The following is a 20685-nucleotide window of genomic DNA, read 5'->3' as shown; positions in this document are numbered from 1 at the left end:
CAGAAACAGTCAATAAGTAAGAAACATGACCAAATAAAAAGCCCCACTCCATTTTTTTCTTCTTCAAATAGACACCAAAACAACCAAAATCTGACTGGTAGTGGAGTTATGATTTTAGCAAGGTTTTCATAAATCACAGAATTTCTCTCCAAGAGGTTTTGCAAATCACTGCTTTTCACTCTTCGGGGTAATCTGTGAGCCTTTGAATGCAAGAGTCTGGGGTAGAATTACCAGATTTTGAGATGCAAAAACGGGGACAGGCCAAACACAAAAGTAGGACCAAAGTCTTTAGTCTTACTTCCATATAAGGCCTGTTCTTTCTCTCTTTCTTTCTCTTTCTTTCTTTTTTCTCTCTCTTTTCTTTCTCTCTTTCTCTTTTCTCTTTTTTTTTCTCTCTTTTTTTTCTCTCTTCTCTCTCTTTTTTTCTTCTCTCTTTTCTCTCTCTCCCCCCTTTCTATTTGCTTTGCAGAATGACCTGGCCTGAGCCCCAAAAACCGAGACAGGTATTTAAAACTAGAAAAAATGTTGGGACACTGGGATAGTCCTTGGAAATCTGGAATGTCTGGTCACACTAGTACAGGGTAAACTCAGAGTTTCAGGTTGACCTCGACGGATCGTGGGTCAGATGGAGGGGTTGGGTTGATCCTGGTCAAGACTTTACTACCACACTAAAGAACTTTTCTGATTCTTTGTCTTACCCGCGGTCAGGTTTCTGCTTCTGCTGTGTGAGTCTGCCGTTGAGTTTGATGTCAACAGACTGGTGAAGACCGGCGGTCCTGTACATAGCTTTGGTTCTCAACAGCCTTTGAGGCTACCTATGAATCGGCAAGTAGTTGTAGTCTATGAGCCTTGGACTCTGTACCCAAAACTGTTATCTTTTGCTATAGGCTTGCAATTTTTGTGCAGAAAGAGTACACTCAAGTGCCACACAAAGGTCCAGGATCTGAGTCACCTCTTGGGGGCTAAGACTTGATTCCACAGACTACACCGGTAGAGTCCAGGGCAAATGCAGTCCGGATTGATCAGCTGTATCCTTAGCAGGCACAGGGCTTCTTTAGCTTTTGTGTCCCTGAATTTTAACAAGAGGCTAGCCAACTAGTTCATAGAGTTCACTCACTGGTCCTTGGCACAAGTGGGAGCAGGTCCAGCCCTTTTGGTTTCTGTCCATGAATTCAACAACAGCAGCTCTTCTCTTCCTGATATCTTTGGCTTTGTCTGCAGGTGTAGTCTTCCTTGGACCAGCCTTTGTTTCTGAGATCCACAATTTCACTAGGTGTAGTCCTTCATATGTACTTTCTGAGTCCAGTAGTGTTCTAAGGCTGGTAACCATGGCTGCCACTCATGTGAATTCGAGTTTGTGTGTCAAGAGGACTCCCTAGCTCATAGTGCTACAGTTCCCTTCAGGCAACTCTACTCCCTCTTACATCACTTCCTGAGGGATTGGCATTAAGCAGTCCAACAGTGCATCTCTGCCCAAATCCAAGTTGTCGGGGCCCTCTCTGTGTAGCTGGGCCATCTATGGCTACAGCTGTCTGGCCATTCTGTCGGAAGAGGTCACACCTCCCCCCACCAATAGCCCTTTTGGTTCCCTTTCTCGGGAGCATTCAGTACCTTGTGACTGGAGAGCAGCAGGCTACTTGAGGTTTGGGGCAAGAAAGTGGTGACTTTCCAAAGTCGCATTTCAATAAAAGTTACTTTAAATTTGACTTCAGCAATAAGTCTGGTGTAATGTATCAGTTAATTTGATACCTCAAAGTACTACATTTGGTAGTGCCAAATGGCGGTTGGGCTGATGTAACCCCATGTTAGCCAGTGGAACTTCCAGCCCTGCTACATTGACAATTGCGAGTTTTCACTGTCAGGACATGCAAAATACAATATAAGCATGTCCTTCTTTTTAATACCCTGCACTCTGCCTTACGTGCTTATAAAGCCTACTTCAGGGGTGACTTATAAATATTAAAAAGTAAGGTTTGGATATGACAAAGGGGTTATTTTACTATGTGGAATTGGTATATTAAAAGCCTCACTAGGCTGCAGAGGCAGACCTCAAGCCGTGTTTTCACTTTGTCACTACAGCGGTGGAAAAATAAATGCTGCAGTCCAGTAGTGACATTTAATCTACATGCCCAGGGTACCCAGAGTACCATATACTAAGGACTTATAAGTAAGTTAGATATGCCAATCAGGTGTTCACCAATTGCACATATACTTTTTTTGGGGTCAGAGAAAATGAACTGGGCCCTGGACTGCCGAGCCCAGTGCACCTCACTATCTAAAAGCCTGCAACATTAGTTCAAACATTTGGAGAGTGATTGTGCAAAAAGATGCTTTTACTTACACCTCTGCATCAAGGTTAGTGAAGAAGAGAAACACTGACACTGACACATTTCTGCTTTAAAGACCTTCTTTGGTATCCTCCGAGAAGCAGCAGTCAACCTACCAAAAGGCACCAGCACACATTAGAGTTTAATACGTTCCTCTGCATCTACAAATTAGCTTAGAAAAAGTATGTAGTGATTGATGTTGGTCTGAAAACACAATCCTCCATGCTTTAACCTTCTGCACCTTGGTAAAGTTGAGAAGTCTTTGAGCATTAACGCACTATGCTCAGACAGATAAAGAATTGGAAATTGGCTGTTTACCTAGTCCTCAGTCAACCCGTAACCCTCTACTTTACTTTACCTCATCACAACTAAAGTAATTTTCTACAAAACCAGCATCAGCAAACTGACTAAAAAAGCAAAGCTCTCCAAGGCTGCCACACTGTGTCTGTTCACTCCCATACCCTCCAGTCCCATTGGTTGTCAATGCAATGGAGGTAAACCTTTTTTCCATGGTAGAATCAACTAAATGAGATCATACATTGCCAGTATAAAACTGCCATCCATGCTTCCTCCATCCATCCAACCCCAAAGTGACTAACCTTTGACTTCTCAGACACAGAAATCACTAACATCAATCAATGCCCCTACAAAATAAGATATTATTTCACTGTAATTCATTATTAAAACTGTTCGAGTAGATATCCTGCACCCTTCTTCGACAGTATCTCCTCCCTCAATCAGGAAACCTTCCCATAACAGAATAGTTCCTGTGCTTGTTAAAAAAAATAAAATAAAAAAAATAACCTTGGAAAGATTGCCAAGAAAGCAAACTCCACCTACCTACATGTGCAAATCAGTATGATAGTTCTTCTACAGGACTAACATCCTGGCTCCAGAACATGATGCGATACAGAGATAGTCACGCCTAAATTAGTCTACAATATCTTTCTCCTCCTCCATGCCAGAATTAACCATTACCTCCTCCTTCACATTTCTGCAGGTTTTAAAATAGTTGATCATTGAGCACTGATTCACACTTTCAAAGTACCCTTCCCTGACACAATACTGGAATTCAGGGACGGCCACTGCAGGATCCCAGAATTGTTCTCAGCTGATGCCTCCAGGTGAATTTATCCTTTTCTCCCATCATCTTTTGTTTCAACACGGAATCTCTCAATTCAAGATTCACTTACATCATCAAGTTTCATCAGAAAATTTACAAGACTTCAATTAACCTCACCAATGATGTACAGTGACTCAAAAACAGTTGCACGCTAATCTAGATTTTGATCTCCCGTAATTAGCTAAAGTTCAACCTAACAAAGACTTAAATTTGCTGGTTTGCCAACTGCTCCAACCAGTTACAGATTAAAGCCTAGCTCTTCAGCATGAACCGAGACAGTTTTACCTCCATTAGACAAAGCAAAATTACTTGGATTCACCCTCGAAACGTACTTCACACTCGAGAAACAAACCGAAAAATAAAGCATGATGACAGTTGTCCCTTCTGAAGAAGCTGATTTCAGAACATCAGTCAGTCTACACTTTGCTACCTCTGAAATGCAGCCTGTTTTTGAGAGCAAATCTAATCAAGGTCTTGAAGAACTGAGTCCACATCACCCCAGATCTAGAAGAACTAAACTGGCACATTAAGTCTGAACTGCTCCAAACTTCCTGCTATTCATACTGAAATTGAAGACTGATGTCTTCAAGGGGCATTGCCCCCTTTCAAAGTAGAATTACTTTGATCTGTCTATTAGTGAACTGTCTGAATTGTACCTAGGTTTGCAGCCCTCTGTTCAGAGCTCTGTTGCTTCCCATCTGTGTTTGTGCTATACAACTATGAGTGCATACATACTTACTGAGGGACAGACCAACCAACCCATTCTATGGGTTACCTGACCTCAGGAAAGGTCCTATGTACTGAACCCAGAAACCAATTTATTCCAGCAAGATGAACCATGGGGCATTGTCTCAATTCATTTAATTGTCCTCTTGTCTAGTGCTGTGTTTTTTTTAGGATAGTGTACTGTCTCAATATTTGTGCAGTTGCATACCTGTCTTGATATAATTTACTTTTTATTAATGTATTTCATTTTTAAACAGTGTGGGTAGTTGCATAAGTTATAACAGTCTTGAGTATTGCAATTAATACATTTCACATCGACTTTGATTGGCTCCAGGGTCCATGATTGTGGGACAGCAGTTCAACTTAAGCCATGCTTTAATCCAGTAGTGATTAAAAATTATATGCAAGTAATTGTCTCTATCTAATCACAACATATATTGTACCACGGACATCACCCTCCAAACCCCCTTTGCTCCCCTTTTCATCCAACCTGCCCAAAGTAGACACCTGTAGAAAGCTGGCTCTTTATATAGTATACCAAAATTAGGTACACTATGCAAAGAGTCCAGGGATTCCCTTACTAGTGGATAGAGGCTTGCTCTAGCAATCCCAAGGTGCTCTTGTTTTAGGGGGCAGTGTGGTCGACAGCCTTAGACTTATCAGAGTGGTGTGAGACACCCACAGATACACACACACAGTCAATAAATTAGACACCTGACTCAAGCAGGAGAGCCTCATTGGTTTACAAAAATAACAAGTATCTTTATTTATATATATATATTTTGGCACCAGAATCAGTTTTATCAGGTAATTATGTTTTGCAAGAAAAATCAGGACCATGCCAACAGGTCTCACCCGGGCGGCACTGGGGCAGCCGGGTGCAGAGGTGTAGTACGGCATCAGGTGCCCAGTGTTAGTCAATGGGGATCGGTCCGGTTGCAAAGAGGCTGCAGGTTTGGACAGGGAGTCCAGTCGAGGAAAACCTACAGGTGAGTTCAAGTCTTGAGATGCTTGGGGAAGTGGGGAACACCTTGTATCCTCATCTCCACAGGTTAGGGGCAACGGATGCACAGGTGCTTTGAGGTGTTGGTTTTCACTACTGGAGCACTCACAGTAGTGGGGGCCTTCTTGCAGAAGTTGTAGACTTCCTCAGTGAGCCTGCAGTGGGAAAGTCCAAGGTGGGCTTTGCCTCTGGAGGGCTGAAGAACCACACTAGCACTGTTTGTCCACTTCAACTCTGGCTGTGCAGCGGTGCTTTCAGGTGTTGGGTTTTAGGCGGTCCGAAGTCCCCGCAGTTTGTCTTGTCGTGCCTGCAAGATGGACCAAAGCAGCTCTGCTGCTCCACGGGAGTTCTTGGGTCTTTGTTGAAGGCAGGCAGTCCTCCCAGGCTTTGGATGCACAACAGCTGCAAGACGAGATGACTTTGGCGCAATTCACCAGGAGCAGCAGACAGGCCGCAGGGCTGGGTCCAGGTCAGGTGCTTCTTCCTTTGCGGCTCATCAGTGTCCTTCTTAGATCAGCATGCTCAAGCAGCAGAAGGATAACGCGTCTTTCTCGCAACTGTTGAAGTCAGCAAGCAGGCTGTCAGGGTTGGCGCTGAGCCAGTCACTTGTGTTCAGGTCTTGCTTCTGGTGTCTCTCGAGTGTCCTCCTTCTTTCTTCAGGTCAGCAGGATCTGATTTTCAGGTTCTAGGGGCTGCCTTCAATACTGCATTTAGGGGCATTTTAGGGGAGTGTAGAGTATTAGCCAGTGGGCTACTTAACCCCTACCCCCTATATGACCACTCCTGTGGGAAGTGGACATAACCTTGTCCCAGATTTCCTAAATCTGCCAACACCAACATGGCAGATTTCTAAAAGTTGTGTCCACACCAGGCAGCTCACCTTAAGGGTGGGACTGACCTGAGGGGTGGACACACCTCCCCGAGTACTAAATTTCCCACCTATTAAGTGCCAAATGGGCTCCGGAGCAGGGAGGTCGGAAACTCTCCTTTGAGTGTAGCCAGATCCTCATTCCAAGGGTGGTGGGCCTCATTGAAGCCCCCCTGCCTTGGAATGCAGATTCACAGGCAATCTTCTTGGGTGGGGTGTGCAAGCACTTCTCCCAGAGCAGGCTTTGTCTCTGACCATCCCAGAGTAAAGGCTCTCACCTGGGTGTGGGGGCAGGGGGGTGTCAGATTCATGTCTGACAGTGGCAGACTGGCTAAAACTAGTCAGTCCCAACACGGGTAGTTGGTAGGTTTTCATGGGACACCTTTAAGGTGCCCTATGTGTATGTATTATTAAATCCATCAGTGGCATCAGTGAGGGTTTATTAATACAAGATGTTTGATACCAAACATCCCAATTTTCAGTTAAGCCGCCATGTAGCTGGGAAACTTATAATGGCCGTTGTCCATCACATGTACATAAAATGGCGTCCCTGTTCACTCACTATGTCTAAGAATCAACAAAGATAGAACAGGGGCATAATTGCTTTTGCAGCTATAGCTTCACATGTAATATAATGCCCCCTCCCTTAGGGCTGTAAGACCTACTGTTGGTGTGACTTCCATCTATTGCATGCAGTGTTAGGGACATGGCACACAGGCTGGGTGCCATATTGTGTTTTCACTTATAGCTGCACCAAGACCCTCAGCTTACAAAGGCAGTCTGCATGTGCTAGGAGAAGGGTCCCTGGGGATGGCACAATACATGCTGCAGCCTTTGGGGACCCTCGTTTTTTTTACCCATGCCCTTGGTACCAGGGGTACCATTTACTAGGAACTTATAGGGGGACCAAAGGTGTTGCCAGTTGGGGAACAATTGCACAGTTTTAGGAAAGGGGGTCTGGCACTGGGGACCTGGTTAGCAGGAACCTAGTGCACTTTTAGTCAAAATTGCATTGAAACCCAGGCAAAATGTGTGGGTGACCATGTCAGAAAGGGGCACTTTCCTACAACACCGACCTCCCTAAAACTCCACTCAGTCTCTTGTGACTGCTCTGGGAGTCCATGCATCTGAAGTGTAGAGCAGCGAGGCTAGCAATGCTCCTTGATCTGTGCTAAATTATCTTCCCACCCATGTTTCTCAATGACAGTAAAGCATCCAATTGTAACTCTGGACCCTTCTTTCAATATCCAGCTTAGGGCTATTTTATGTCTGGCTAAAACCAAGCTCAGGTCAGTAAATCTTACATCCATCTGCCATTTCTTTCATATGTCTCAGAAAGCCTTACGTTGATTGTGGGTGTCTACATTCTACTTCTCCCATAGTGTTGCAGACCACTTCATCCAGACCTTCCTAACCACACTACCATATTGTAGGAAAATGTCGCCGCTAGGTTCCTGCATCTTCAACATGTCTAATTTATGTGTGATTGGGGGGGGGGGCAGATGAGTCATGTGGTGATCATTAACTTAAACCAACTGATGAGGAGTACTTATCAACACATTCACTTTCCCCTGTCCCCTTTCACTCATGGTCAATTAGATCGACCCCCTATTTTCCATCTTCAATTTAAGGTCCGGGTTTCCTTTTAAAAATGTTCTGTGTGTAGATACGAGGGGAGATCATTTAGATCGGAAGAGGCCTCAATACTGGCAGATTCCATAATTCAGCTTTGACAAATTCTGATACAGACATTTTTGTGTGTGGGTAATTATTTGAGTTTGTAATGGAACAGCAACTGGATGTTGATGGGTGAAAGACTGCAAATATTTTATACTGTAGGTCCATGATCAAAAATGACATTGGGATTAAATTTATCTGAGCAGGGTAACCTATATTTTCCTGAAGTCTCAACAATGCACACTGCCTGGTAGTTGAATAAAAGCAAATTTCTTCACTTCAGAAGAGAAAAGGTAGCAAGGTTAGATACAGTACTATTCTATACAGTTAAAAATGAAATGCTTGAAAATTATAAATAGACAAGAATATTTTTTTGTAGAAATGTCCACAGACGCTAACTTTGTTCAGATAGAGAAGCCACATGGTGGACAAAGAAACATGCAAGAAATGTTCTCCTAACTGCACTGAAGGTGAATAAAAGCCTTGAATATGTAGTTGTGGCTTTTTCAGAAATTGGATCACATTTCTGCCACAGCATAGAAAAGGGTAGGTTGAAAGCACCTCTACTGAAAGTTGCTCAGCTGCACCTCATCCATTCACGCCACAAGGTATGGTCACTGGTTGCAGCAGGAATTACTGCTGCACGAAATTTCCATGGCTCTGAAGCTCTGGGGCCTCTGACCAACTGTGTGCTGTACTTAAAGCTGCTGGTCACTGTGACACCAGGAGCCTGAAGAAAACGTCCAACTCCCAATGCTGATCAGGAACCTGCAAGTCCTCACCAGCATGTCCTCTGAGGCAGTCACAATTCTTGGTCTACATCTCTACCAGTTTCAGCGATGCAGAGAAATTTGCAGGCAGAAGACCACAGTCATTGGAACTCCGTAGCTGAGGCCAAAGTGTATTTCGATATAATACTTTGGCTGATCTACTGGTTCAGAGGTTTCCTGCAGATATTTCACTGACAGAGTCGTGGTGATATTCCGAGATTCATAGGAAGGCACTGGACCTATGAGTACTTCTTGGAAAACAATTTGTGGCTCAGTGTCCTAGAATCTGGTCTTGAAAGAAAGGGACCTCACGATGCCTTAAAACTGGATAGGGTCTGATAGGTTAATTATATGTGGCACCTAGTGCCTGAAGTATTATGTTGCCCTCTGAGCATTACAAGGATTTATTTCTCGATTCTGCACATCACCTTGTCAGTGGTGGTCTCCTAGAGCCACTGGGTGTCACAGTGCCCCTCAAGTACAAGCAGTCACAACTGATTTGGTGCAATTTATTCTTAGCACTTCTAATCCCACAGGGAGTCAAAGTTCTGAAGGGAGGACCCACAAGTTCCTAACAGTCTGAACAACCTTTGTCATAGCATACTTTTGCTAGTAAGCTGCTGCTAGTCAAAACATGCTTTACATGTCTTCCCACAAACACACAAACCATATACAAATCATTAGTGGCTTTTCTGTGGGAAACAACTCCATCAAAGTCCCCAATTTACACAAAAATAACACAGTCCTATTAAGTTGATGATGGATTTCTAACATTTAAAAAAACTGCAACAGTATCTGAAATCGTGGCAGGATGCCCACAAATGCTGTTTTGCATTATTGTTGCATGGCGACAACACTTTCTGAGCTAGTATCCCAATGGTTCTCGCTATGTAGTGAATAAACTTTGAGTAGACTTATCTCCATTGGATGTCGTATGGTGTAGGGGCTCACATGGCAGCCTGTTGGGGTTTGTTATGAAAGGTAAACAGCAACAGTCATCTTTGAGTGGAAACAGTGGGATGGAGAGGCTGGAAATGGCTTAGTTCTTTTCAGGTCTTTCTCTGCAGTATTCTACTGGACTTGCAGGAGTGTTTGGGAGTGCTCTGTTATGAAGGAGGTGAGCTTTTTGGGATAGAATCTGGACTTCTTGTTGGTAGTTGTGTTGGTAACAGAAGCAGCCTCCTCTGTTGCCAAGGAAGGTTGATTCTGACTTATGATATTGTAGTTTTGGTGCTCATAAGACCAGAATACGGATTGCTTGGCTCAGGGGAGGTTTGCTATTGGGCTGCTACTTCTTTCTTCATCATTAAGCTAACAGTTGGAGATTTGTGTCAATATGTTTTCAGGCTTTTCCTACTTCTGCAGCTTTATGGTCAGCCATATTTAAGGGAATATCTTAAATCATCCCTGCAGGGTGGTGGAATCAGTCACGCCCCCATTACATATTGTTTGGAGTTAAGGACAAGTTTCCGTGTTTAATTTATCTGCTAGATAAGCAGATCACATATCCTGCTGAACAAACTATTTGGCAACCAATTTACAATGTGACCTGTGGTTGTGAGAAACAATTACATGCTTCTATAGCAAGATACACATCCAGGTGTTAATGTTCCACATTGTATATGTGGGTTATTAATGCAAAGCCTTTACTATGATGGTTATCCCTCTCTGAGGGAAATACAATGAGTTGTAAGCTCAGTTTGTGTTAATGACAGTGATTCAGATATATATATATAATGGCATGTACATTTATTTGCAAAACTTAACAGTCTGTGGCTGTTCCTTGGTTATTTGCAGATACATATAGAAGACATAGCAAGATTGGTAATTGTTTTTGAAATGCTATGTAAACTAATAATGTTTACAATTTGATACACAAGTGCGAAAGTTCTAGGTTGGTTGCTAACCCCTTTGCACTTTTAAATGACATTTCTCTAGGGCATGTATCAAAACATTGTAATTGATGGTGTTTAAAGAAAAATATCGATACTTACTGGAATACCATTAATGACAAAACTATAGTCCACGTTAAAAATAATAATAATTTTGGGGCCCCTTTGTCTGAAGTTCACCGAGCGTTCTATGACCAGGACTGGCGCAGATGTACAATGCGCAGGAACTGACAAGAGTTTACAGAAAAAGGCTTGGAAACCACATTCATAGCAAACATTTATGAATTCCATTTTGGCATAGGCCAATCTAAATGCTTATATTTGCTCATGTGAAAACCTGCAGAGCAAATATAAATTCACTAATTAAACTTTTTTTCTTTCTTCTATTGGAACACATTTTAACCCACGAAGAAACTTTTTCCCTGCTAATCCATTTTATTTGATGGAGGGGGCGGTCCTGTCTCGTTCTAGAAAATGTTTCATCCTGCCCTTTGTCCGAAGTCAATTTTCAATCTTTTTCAGGGTGATTATGGGTTGGTAAAAAGTGTGCACTCACTAGCATTACAGGTTTAAAGGCATTCCCCCAAGCACACATGGCATTTCAAACCTGGAACTACTAGTTCCCACGAGCTTCCAGTCCTTTAAGATTGCCTCTCACAGAAATCTTCATGTTGGTAAAACCATGTTTTGCACATGTAAGCTGCACTTCAATAGTAAGAGAATCTGGCTCATAACATTTTGACTCTGTTAAGACCTTGCATGAGTTTATTTAGTCTGTAAAGTAGCATTCATGTAGTGCTTGGTGTCTGCCCATAATTAGAGCAAACAGGGGACTTGAGACGCAGTGAGATGAAGAGATTTGCCCAAGACATACACAGTGTGGTCAAGTGGAGAAGGTCAGGCTGTGACCCGTCTCGTTGATCCTCAGTTGGCAGCTGAGGCATTGGACCGCAAATATAATTATAATTTTTTTTTTTTTACATTAACGTGCTGTAAGGTTGGGTGAATGCCTAAAAGTAACTTTGCCAACACAATTCACAATATGCTTGCTTAGACATTCGAGTGAAGAGGGGAGCAGTGGTACACGTAGAACAATGATGCGCCCTTCTGTAGTCTGAACTCTCCAATATCCTGACCACGACTGTGCTCACAAATGTTATGAATATAGTCAATAAATGTTCAATTGCGTGACAAAACGAACGCTTTTATGTTGACCATCTGGTATAAAAAGAAATTTGGAATATTCCAATCCTTGCTAGAATCCATAACATGAGTAGTGGTGTGGAATTCCTATCACCAAATGCCCAGGACGTATTCCTTGTCGATAAGGAAGCAAGTCTGCATGTTTCTTTTGCCCACAGGATAAGAAGATAGTCTGCTGCTAAGGTGGGATATGCACCTGTATACATGGTGATAAAAATGGCACATATGGTTTACTGTTGAAATTTTTTTGCTGTTGAGTCAATACAGCGAGTTGTAAGCTCAGTTCGCATCGATGACAGTGGGATCAATATAAAAAAAATGTGAGCAAATTTTTTGTAAAATGTTACCATGTGGCTGTTTCTAAAGCTTCCAGAATGTTTTTTCATACACACAAGAATGGGAGCAAGATGGTGATTTTATTTTGTAAGCAATATTTCTGACTAGAAAAAAGTGGCCACGGTTGCACACACTTTTACTTCTGTTGTGCCATTTTTTTGATTTCAAAATAGGATGTACCGCAAAAATATTTGCAACATGAAAAATTTAAGGTTAGAAAGATTCACTAAACTTTAGTGCATGCCATTGTATTCGGCGTGAGCCCAATATGGGCCTCATTCTTAAAGAAAGGCATGAAAGTGCACCCACACGTGTGTGACCTTGGCGTGGTATAGATGTACAATTTAGGGAATACATAAGCATGACCGAAATAGGCCTAGAGTCCCAACCACAGATGCAGGTTATTCAATGTATTCTCATCAATCCTTTGTGTATTTTGTTGTCACATGAGCAAAATATATATTTGCCCATGCTAAAATCACTCATGTTAACATTTACTTTTTTTAATCTCCTAGGGAAAAGTATTGTCCCCCATGGAGACCCAACCTTCCCATTCTGGAAAATCTTTTACCTCTGCCCTTGTCTAGAATACTGTTCTGGCCTTTTCTAGCATGGTAAGGGGCTGGAGAGAAGTTTGTGAATACTCTTAAGTGTGTTTGTGAGTTTATGCAAAATCAAATGGCCTTCCAAGTATATGTGCCCAGTATTATGGCAAATAAGACCACATGAACAGGTATGCCTAAAAATTACAAAATGTGGTTGGCTGAAGGGATGATCTCTTTGACTCTCAATTGGCAAACTAGGCACCAGAGAGAATTTGAGCTTATTTACAATACATTTTTCTGAAATCGGGTGAATGCTTAACAGGACATTTTCTAAAGAAATTCACAAGACATTTACTCAAAAAGTAAAGTAAGAAAGACAAAATGTATATGTGGAATTCTGTTATAGAGCTGTGGTATAGTCAAAATAATGTCTTGCTCAGAGACCTACCATTATCAGTAAGCTAGCCTAAACAGAGCTCATTCATAAACATAACGTATCCCAAATCTATGCATTTTCACAGGATGCACATAGGTCGAGACCTGGCATGTTTAGGGCCCTTTATAATCAGAAAGATGTGTGACTGGAACCTTGCTGGAGTCCAAACCCTGACCCCATTGATCCCTGCCATAACCAGAAAGGCCATTATTAAAGTAATGATAAAAGAATGCTGCCATAATTTTAACCTTCATTACTTGCCTATGAAGGAGCCAAGTGGAGTTTTTAGAGGACTGGTCGATTTGCGAAGCATTTAGTCCCTGGGTGTATAGATATTTTATAAAAACTCAACATCTCCGAAGAGGCCTGGCATAATCAAGGAAGATATTATCTGAACACTTTTATGAGAATTTTGCCATACTTTGTAACCTCGCTATGTAGTCTCAAGTGGAACCACTGGATTTTAATGCAGAGTACAAAGATTTCTAGAGCATTCCGTCACTGGGACAAGTAGATATTTTATAAAAGGCCACACCTCTTGCCCTACCACATGTTCTATGTGTGTACCTTCTACAAACAGATGTGGAGGTGCTGGTGTAGGAGGTGAACAGATCACCCCTTTGTTTCCCTCTTTAAGATTTTCCTTTCTGGAGACTGGTGCTATAATTTTCTAGTGGAAATAACGTTGGGCATCTGTACAGTTGCTGGTATTGTGCTGGGAACATTGGCCCTCATTACATGTTTGGCAGTCTTTGGGCAAGACTGCCGTGCGAATTCGCGGCACTATATCGCCAGTGGTGGTGGTATAGCAACTGCCACATTACGAGTCACATAGCACAACTACCCAAAAAGAGACACAAAACCAACACTGCCAGGCCCACCCACAGCGAAAGAGTGACTGATCAACCGGCGGCCCCGCCACACTGAAATCATTCCGACCATCATATTTAGAGGCAACATCCAGCACAGCGGAACATGCACGGTGGAAACCGTAGGCAGTTCACACTGCAGCAGAACAAAAAGGCACCGCCAAAAGTAGCCAACAACACATTGGCCAGTTCAAATATCCCACATCTGAAACTCATACACACACCACGCATACCTGCACACGCCACCATATAACACCCCCACACACACACCCCACAATCCTTTACAACAACTACAAGCAGCCACAAACACTCGATGCGAAGCACACCTCAAACACAACAAAACAAATCACACAGCACACGTTGTACAAATCAACACAGCCAAAAAAAAACACATGACAACACACCCCACACTGCACCTGACGTGGACACCAGATAACCACCCCTCAACATGTCACGCCAGAAGCACCCACGGATCACCGACAGTGAGTTGCGGGTCATGGTGGACGAGATCATTAGAGTAGAGCCATGGCTCATGGGAGTCCAAGTACAGCAAACATCGATAGCCAAAAAGATGGAGTTATGGCACAGGATTGTCGAAAGGGTCAACGCAGTTGGCACCTACCCATGCACAAGGGAGGATATCAGGAAGAGGTGGAATGACCTCGGGGAAGATCTGTTCCATGGCGTTGAGGCATCAGATAGCCAGCAACAAGACTGGCGGTTGGCCCTCACCTCCCCCCCCCTTCAGTTGACATCATGGGAGGAGAAGGTCCTGGACATCATGCAACCTGAGGGCCTTACTGGCATCAGCAGACGGCTCGAATGTGTCATCAGTACCCCTCAAGCACCAAACTACCCCTGCCCAGCATGCCTCCCCACCACTCACCCCTCTCCAACCCACTGCACTGCACCCGTCACAAACACCCCACTCCCCTCCTCTGCATGCCACACCATCCCACTCCCACCTTCCCTACTGACACGCACCTAATGTACAGATGACAACCACAATGTGAAGAACCACAGCTCCCACAATACAGCACAACTCACACAGCAACACACCACAGACCCTCTGAGCAGTGGAACATCTGCATGGACAACCATACCACAGTCCACACCTAGTGGCTGCCACGACTTCCTCCCAACACATGGCAATGCCAACCACCATCCACAACCCCATTCCACATGGAAACCATACCACAAACTCCTACACTAATTTAATGTCTGCAGTGCAGCAGCGGCCATTGCCATCTCTGAGAAGCAAGTCGAGCCACTGCATGCATCGCAACTGGGACATAACTAAAGTTATACAACTAATATCTACAGTTTCCACCCACAGGTACCCCTGCTACTGACACTCTGCAGAGGATGCCAGGCTCAGACAGCCCTCCTCAGGATGAAGGCCACACTGGATGGGGATGACTTGCCTGGGCCATCTGGGACCACTGGACAGTCCACCAATGGCAGACCCACTTGGACACACCGGACACCCCTACCCATGTGGTGGCAACACTACAGCCAGCCCCTGAGCCCCAAACTTGTGCCCCAGGGACCTCACAGTCAGAGGTGTGCCCCATAGTACAGGGGCCAGTGTCAAGAGCGCACACCCCAGACAAGGACAGCCCTGGCACAGGCACAGGGGGGCAGGGGTAGTGGGAAGGTAACCATGGTCCAAGGCTTGGGGCAGCCACATTGACTGTCCAGGAGGCCCTATACCAAGTCCTGGGTGTATACCAGCAGACCCAGCACACAGTGGCCCAGATCCTCGCTACCTTGCAGGACACCCAGCGGCTGCAGGGGGAATTCCATCAGGAGGCCTTGCAACAGTGGCAGGCCCACAATGCCACTATGGCCTCCGTAGCAGGGGTGCTCAAGGTCCTAACCACCATCATGGTGAGTCCTCCACCCACCCGCAGGCCCCTTCCACTGGCCACATCCCATCAGAGCTATCCACATCAGCGGCAGCCAGTGGCCTGGAGGCCCTGCCACAGGACTCTCAGGACACCAGCACCCCTACCCCTGTAGCTGAGGAACCCCCACGCAAGCGAGGGCGACCAACTAGTATCCAGCCGGATATGATGCCCAGACCACAACAACTACCAGGAACTTACCCTTTCCTGAACATTCTCCCTTGTGTGTGACTGAGACACCCTGTCGACTGTCCACTCTCATATCTCCGTTTTCCCATGGCCAGCAGACTGGACCTTGACTACCCATGGCTGGCCTCACCACTCTGATGATCTCAGCCGCCATGACCCACTCATCACCCCTCGCACTTGTCAATCCCAAATAAACACCAGTTGAGCACAGTTACTGCTTATGTCTTTTATTTCCATGAGTACAAATGGAACTGACAATACATGTGCAGTTGGCAATCCATTGCCGACCACATGCATGGGATGGCGACAGAGGGGGGAGAAAAACACAGGGAGGTCGATCGTGGAGCAGCCAGTGGCTGTAGATATGGGTCAAGGGAGGCAACAGGCCAGGCAGGGACCAGAGTACACCACCACAATGTCCTGAAAGTAGAGCAAGACAGAGACAACAATCACTGTAGGAGTCACAGATGCCAACTCAACACAAATTCACAGTAGGAACAGGTATCCAACACAAATTTGACAGTCCAGTCCACAACCATATGTTCAGTACCAACACACAAAAACAACACATACCAATCCAATGGTCCCACCCGCCCAGCACCACACCTGACCCCATACCCACTGCCACCAACAACAATGTAGCACTGCCACCCAATGTCGACTCCCAGAATAGATGCTGCACTGATGCAACAACCCTGTCTGGCACACACATAGCACACAAACTGGCAGCTCAGGGAACATTGTACATAAATGTTGATGGCACTAGTGCACCAGCACAACAGCTGCCTGACTATAGGCCTGACCTGTACACTGTGACTACCTGAGTCATGGGCACATGTGACAACCCCCAAACCACCCAGAGGCAGAGCTATAACAAATACCGTTGGTGGTCCTAGACAACCGGGACAAAGCAGACAGTTGTAGAGGACACATACCAGACAGTTGTCAGATACCTGCATCTCAGCCGAAGTAATGTTGAATCAGCTCTGTCCTGGAGTCTGCTGCATCCTCATCATCATCCTTCTCATCACTCCCCATTTCCCCTTCATCAGCCACTGGTAGAGCTACCTCCTCCTTTGGATCCAGCAATGGGATCTGATGCCTCAGGGCCAGATTGTGCAGCATGCAGCAGGCCACAATGATCTGGCACACCATCTGTGGCTTGTAGAGCAGGGCACCCCCGGAGGCATGCAGACACCGGAACCTGGCCTTCAGCAGGTCGAAGCAACTCTCAATGACCCGTCTGGTACGACCGTGGGCCTTGTCGTAACGGTCCTCTGCAGCTGAAGTTGGATGCCTCATGGGTGTCAGGAGCTAGGGCAGGTTGGAATAGCCAGAGTCGCCTGTGTGCACAGAGGTAAGAGGCATGTCAAGACCCGGAGGGTGATTGGGCAGGGACACAAGAGTGCAGAGAGCTGAGGGGCACACACATGTAGGAGTACATACCGATGAGCCAGGCCTGGTTCCTCTGGAGTGGTGCCATCATGTGTGGGATGCTGCTGTTCCACAGAATTAAGGAATCATGCACAGAGCCTGGGTACCTGGTAGTCACCTGAGAGATGTACTGGTCCGCGAGACACCACCTGCACATTAACCAAATGAAAGTTTTTGCAGTTCCTATAGACCTGTTCACTCCTCCTGGGTGGCACCAGGACACTCTAGGTGTCATCAACGGCCCCAATGACATGAGGGACGTGTGCCACACCGTAAAACGCAACCTTGACAGCGGGCGGTTCTGCACGTTGAGGGAACCGGATGTAGCTGCCCAGATGTTTGAGCAGGGCACATAGTACATCCCTCAGGACAATGTTAAACATAGGCTGCGACATCCCAGCTGCCAGGCCCACTGTGATCTGGAAAGAGTCTGAGGCAAGGTAGTGGAGGACTGACAACACCTGCACAGTGGGAGGGATGGCATTGGGCTGGCGAATAGCAGGCAACAGATCTGTCTCCAACTGGGCCACCAGTTCCATGATGGTTACACGGTTCAGACGATAGGTCTGGATGATGTGACGCTCCTCCTGGGTCGCAGGGTCGACTAGGGACCTGTACACCGTTGCATTCCTCATCCTCAACCTTAAATCGTACCTGGGAACAGGTGAGAGTTGGAATTATGTCTTGCACCATAGACTGTGTCAACGGTGTTTATGTGGCCATAGGTAAGCAAATGTCACTATATGACGCACAAACTTACACACACATTACACATTGGACATGTAAAATGGCAGCCACCTGTGTGCTTGCATGGGACAGGTGGAAGTGAGATTATCCCGCTGGTGTAACCTGTCATGGCCGTAGGCGGTCATGACCGCCGTGCATCTCACCATTGGTTAACACTGTTGCCTATGGGAGTCAGGAGCCAATGGTGATCGCCGCCTGCAGTGACGGCTGAACTGCCATTTCATGTGCTCTTACTCACTTGACTCCTGAACCTCGTGCACTGAAGACCTCCAATGCGTGTGCTGGTGTGTTCTGACTCTGGTAGCTAAGATGCCACGTCCTGCAAGAGATAAGGCCTCAGCCTTCACCCAGGAAGAGTTGGAGCGGCTTGTGGATGGGGTTCTGCCCTGTACGGACAGTGTATGGGGCACCAGGGCAGCAAATGAGCCCAGTGTCATTGTCCTGTATGTCAGTTGGGCTCACAGGGAACTTGGTAGGTGGCAGTGTGTCTGCAGCATGGACATGGGTGAGGGGCCTAAGGTTACGTTGGGTGACAAGTGTGGGTGTGGAAGTGTGATGTGTGCTGTCCCAGGGATGCCACTCTACATGACTGTGTCCTTCAGTCTGTGTCACCTATGCAGGTTAGCACCCATCAGAAGAAGGGGATTTGGCGTGCCATCACCAAGCAAGTGTGGACCCTGGGGGTCCATGCCCCGTGGAGAACCCGCTGCAGAAAGCGATGGGAGGACTCTGGGCCCGGAAGACCACAAAGGCCCAGCTGGGGACGTACTCCTAACGAGGGAGGTGTACCTGTCGGATCCTGCCCCCCGTGGCTCGTGTATTGGCAGTGGCCTACCCCGAGGTGGATGGGCGGTTGAGGGCAGCACAGCAGCCACATGGGGGTAAGTACTCACTCTCACTTGCAACATGTGTTGCCATGGTGGCTCTGGGTGTGCATCAGTGGGTAGCTGTGGCATGGGTGCTTGGTACAATGATTTCCACTATCGGTAGTGTTCATCTGGGCAGGATTGGCATCACAGGGATGGGTAATACCATGCAGTCCGTGTTAGCTGGGAAGACTCCTCCAATTTTGAAATTGTTGCCACCTACTAGCTAGATGTGCTTGTCAGCTCATGGCAACAGGATGATTGTACCTGGGGTGTTAGGCCATTGTGATTAGTTCTTGCCAACCACTTTGCTAGGGGTGGATCCCGGGACCTCAGTCAGCTGGCAGGCACTGCATGTGTAGTGGGGTAGGGTGCGCCAAGTGCTCACAGTGCTACTTGATAATAGCCAAGTAGGCCTGCCAATTAGTCGTGCAGGGTTCTGTTGGGTGTGCAGTCCTTTACATGCCCGTCTCAACAGCCATGGGTAGTGGGCAGGTATCCCACTCCTCGTGTACATGTTTGCATCAGTCAGACCATTAGTTGACATGTGCATTGTTGTGGTTTTCCCCCATGGTGTTCCCTAGTTGTAGGATGTGTAGGGGTGGGCATAGCGTATCGTGGCATGGCCTCAAATGCTTATGTACTACTCTTTGTCACTGTTGTACTGGCATTGACTCATTGCACCCGGTTGCTCTCTCTCTCTTGCTCTCTTTCTCCCTGTACTGCTCAGTCTTTGTATGCATCAACATCATCTGGTGAAGGAGCACCGGTGAGTGGGGTAGCTGCAGCCCACAGGACCCAGGAGGCTGATACCAGAGGAGCCAAGGAGACAAGTGGGGACTGAGGGTGCGGGGAGTGCCATGAGGGAGACCGGATCGACCACTACATCTTCTGATTCCTCCTTCGATGGTCGCTCCCTGGAGGTGGCAGACCCATCTGCGACCATCCCAGCACCATCCTTGTCCGCCACCCCCCCCTTACAAGCACCGCTTTCCCTGTAGCTCCCCACCCAGTTGCCCTTGCCTGCTCGCCCAAGAGGGTGGGCAACTCCTCCACAGGCACCTCTCCCTCTGCCCCAGTCAGCCTTGCTGCCCTCAATGAGGAGGCTATTGACCTCCTGAGGTCCATCTCTGTGGGGGCATCCAGGGACTGGCATTCCAGATGCAACAGTGCACGGCCTGGAAGGCATTCACACTGACCCCCCATTCATGCACCCTATACACCACTGGTGCAGACACCACGACTCAACACACCCACATGCAGCACATCCACCCTACCTGCAGACACCACCCCAACATACTCTCACACGTCTCTCCCTGAATCTCCTCCCTACCTCCACCCAGTACATCTAAACGCCCGCACTCACCCACCCAACAGTCCCCCAGCAAACACATTTCATCCACCCATGCACCTGCACCCAAGGCACCTATACGCACATACCTCACAACCATACCCACTTCCTCCACTCCCAAACGTCCTTACCTTGACCTCCCTTGTGTCCCCAAAAAATGTTTCCTCAAAGAGTGTTCCCTGTCCCCCTGCCCCCCAAGAGCCCTGCTACCCTTCCAAGGCCCCTGCCTTCTGCCTCCCAGTCCACCACTGCCCCTGATCATGCCCCTCCACCACCTGCTACTTCCACCCGTCACGTCCACTGCTCCTCCTACCAGACCCAAGCCCATGTCCACTCCCTCCACTTCCAAGGCCAAGCCCACTCCCTCCACTTCCAAGGCCAAACCCAAATGCCCCCGCTAAACCCCTGCCTTCAAG

The 20685-nt window shown here is 46.5% G+C and overlaps 1 protein-coding gene across 5 annotated transcripts in view; it reads left to right on the top strand.

The window, feature by feature from the left end:
• BCKDK (branched chain keto acid dehydrogenase kinase) overlaps positions 1 to 20685 on the top strand; it is a 247806-nt gene that overhangs the window by 15945 nt on the left and 211176 nt on the right. The window contains exon 2 of one of the 5 annotated variants that reach the window (XM_069244203.1): positions 12441 to 12539. The exons of the other annotated variants lie outside the window; for them this stretch is intronic. The gene's annotated coding sequence lies outside the window, so the exon portion shown is untranslated. The remainder of the gene's footprint in view (positions 1 to 12440; positions 12540 to 20685) is intronic. 5 annotated transcript variants of the gene reach the window in all.

This window comes from Pleurodeles waltl, chromosome 7 (assembly GCF_031143425.1).
Source record: "Pleurodeles waltl isolate 20211129_DDA chromosome 7, aPleWal1.hap1.20221129, whole genome shotgun sequence".
Taxonomy (NCBI): domain Eukaryota; kingdom Metazoa; phylum Chordata; class Amphibia; order Caudata; family Salamandridae; genus Pleurodeles; species Pleurodeles waltl.
Note: the sequence above shows the minus strand (reverse complement) of the source record. Positions and strands in the feature narration are given on the sequence as shown.